This window comes from Caretta caretta, chromosome 28 (assembly GCF_965140235.1).
Source record: "Caretta caretta isolate rCarCar2 chromosome 28, rCarCar1.hap1, whole genome shotgun sequence".
Classification (NCBI taxonomy): domain Eukaryota; kingdom Metazoa; phylum Chordata; order Testudines; family Cheloniidae; genus Caretta; species Caretta caretta.
The window spans coordinates 4,536,069-4,539,155 of NC_134233.1; positions in this window are offsets into that span (position 1 = coordinate 4,536,069).

Sequence of the window (3,087 nt, forward strand, 5' to 3'; positions counted from 1 at the left end):
AATGCCAGCAGGGTACGTAAGATCTGACGAAGTGAGCTGTAGCTCACGAAAGCTTACGCTCCAATAAATTTCTTAGTCTCTAAGGTGCCACAAGTCCTCCTTTTCTTTTTGCGGATACAGGCTGAGACGGCTGCTACTCTGAAACAGGACATTTTCTGTTGGTCCAACAAAGAACGTCGGCGCAGGTCCCTGTGACGGCGCAACGACTCACCCCTGCAGCGCCTCCTGCTGGCCATCTGGGAATTAGCTCTTTCCAGCACAGAGCACCCTCTGCAGGCCCGTGTCCCTCTCAGACGCCGGTGCCCTTTTTACCCAGGGTGCTGCGCCCTGGCAGTACCCCCTCAGTCTCTATGGGTCTCCCTTCTCTGGGGAACGCCCAACCCTCTAATCCCCACCTTGCCTCAGTCTGGGCCCCTGCACCTTGGGGCAGATTGCAGTGTAAGAGCCAGTCACCACAGGCAAGGGGGTTTGGGTCTGCTGCCTTTCCCTGCAACCCAGTACCCCTATGGGCCTTGGGCCAGGCCCGATAGCCTGGGGAGTTGCCAGCCTAGAGCTTCCCTGCTCCTCTGGCCTTTCCCCAGCCCAGCCCAGCCCACCCTCATTCCCAGTACCCTTTCTGCAGGCAAGCCCTACTCCCTTCAAAACTAGAGAGAAAGACCTTCTCCTACTGGCCCATGGCCCTCTTATAAGGGCCAGCTGGGCCCTGATTACCCTGGCTACAGCTGTAGCTGCTTTCCCTGTCAGCCCAGCTCTTGTTAATCCCTTTCATAGATTCATAGATATCAAGGTCAGAAGGGACCATTATAATCATCTAGTCTGACCTCCTGTACAACGCAGACCACAGAATCTCACCCACCCACTCCTGCGAAAAACCTCTCACCTCTTTTCCTCCTACAGCCCTCGCCCAGGGCTGTTTTAAGCCCCGCAGGACAGGAGCGGGATGACTCTCCCAGAACCCAATAGGTACAGTTCCATTTTGCCTTGAAAGCCCAGGTATGTTACAGCTTGGCAGACCAGGAGTTTTAGAAGGACTGATTGCAAAGGAGATACCTGGGATGACTCTTCTTGCGAATCCAGGTGACATTATTGTTTTGCCTCCTGCTTTATAGGAAACACAGAGAATTCCCTGGACTGTGCACGGTGGGAGCACATGCTGCTAAAGGTAGAGGATGGCTTTCAGATGTATTGTCACAGTCCTCTCTTCCCCCACCAAATATATCAGCTGGGGGAAAAATTAATGATAAATTATTCATTATCAGCAGAGCTGGTCAAACCATTTCATTTGCAACTTTTGTTCAATTAAAAATGGCCTTTTTATTTTCATGGGACATTTTCAAATTTTTCAGGGTTCTTTTTTTTTTTTTTTTTAACACACACACAAAAAAAACCCAAAACAAAATAACCCCAACCCAAATAGAAAATGTTTAGTTTTTTGAAACTGAAGCTGTTTTTTTTTCCAGTTGCTTTGCTGTTTGTCTCCTTCCCCTTTCCCCCCTCCCCCTCCCCTGCTTTTCAATCACAAAGTGGAAGAGGGGGAAAAAAGCACGGGGATGAGGGATAAAGGCAAGGAAATGGGGAAAACAAAGAATTGAATAATGGTCATCTTTGATTTCGAAAAGCAAAATATTTTTGTGTTTTCACTTTTCATTTGTATGTTGAAAAATCAAGAAAACAAAAAAATCCCACTTGTTTTGTGAAATGGCCTTACTATTGTTCAACCAGCTCTCGTTATAAATCCCTCTGTATTACCCCTGGGAACAACACAAAACTTAACCAGAAACCCAGCATGCTAATGGTGCTAATGCATCACTGGGGGACGTCTAAAGGATTTTTTTTCTATTTGCCACTCAAAAGAAAACTTGCTCTGAGAAACCCAAAAAGGAAAAGAGACAAGACAAGGTTTGGTGTCTGTATCTCATGGAGAAGCCTTTGTGGTCAGAAAGAGCTCTTTACAGCCTCATGTAAATCCAGACAAGGAAGATTTTTATGGCGAGGGCTGAAAATGAAAGGAAAGGACCTAGTAACAAAGAAGCCCCAGAAGGTTTGGAGTTCCATTTGGGGTTGGATTACACTCTAGAATTTCCCATTCCAGATCCAGCCTCATTTGAAATTCTTTGGGCTCAAAAATCAACTAAGATTAGGTTCTCTTGTGAGGTTTCTGATATTTCCTGGCTGCTGTTCAAAAGTCGGGCCTGAAACAGCAAAGTGCTGAGAGTTACTAACCTCTGGCTGACTTCAATGGGAGTTGAGGGTGTGACCCCGGGTCCTTTGGGTACCCACTGGCAGAGGCCACAGGAGTGCATAGGGTTCCCAGGATTCCCTGGATCTGATCTCTATATCATCAAAGGGTGTCATGTAAAGCCTTTCCTGGATGCCTGTGCCACACTGCATAATCCTCATAATCATTGCACAGTGACTGGATGGATAATATCTAAGGCGTTATGGTTGTCTACTGAAACTGATGCTTTGAAGGTCTGTGCGTTGGGGCTGGTCACCAGAAGGTGATAAAGAAGTTTCTTTCAGGCAGAAGATGCTTAGCTGCTTGAATGGCTGTATGTAGACTGAGTAATTATTCACAGTGGATGCTAATCAATAGAGCAAAATTCTAATCAAGTGATTGCAAAGTCTCCAGAGGAGATTCGAGACAAGAAAAACAAAGAAACAATAGGGGGTACCCTGTTTACAAGCGGACAATGGATGCTTGGAACTATATCTGGAGGTCCAGAGGTATCCTGCACCAGGTATCCTTCACCTATTGGACAAATTGCCAACTGGCTTGTCTTATGAATGGAGGATCACATTTGGTCTGGGTGTTTCCTGCTGGGAGAGAGATTTGGGGGAGCTATCCCTTGTGAGACAGGGGACTGTTTGGTTCTTTAAGTTGAAGCTCTAGAAGTGTGTTAGGATTTTATTTTTATGTAACCATTTGTGTACATTAATTATTCTTGCTGCTTCTCAAATCTCTGATCTTGGTGAATTAAACTCTACTTCTTTTCACTGTCAATGTATTGAAGTGTGTGAAATGGAGCGGTGATGCTGAGGTGAAACTGGTAAGGTGGTGTGTAGCAAACCTCTGAATTCTGTGAG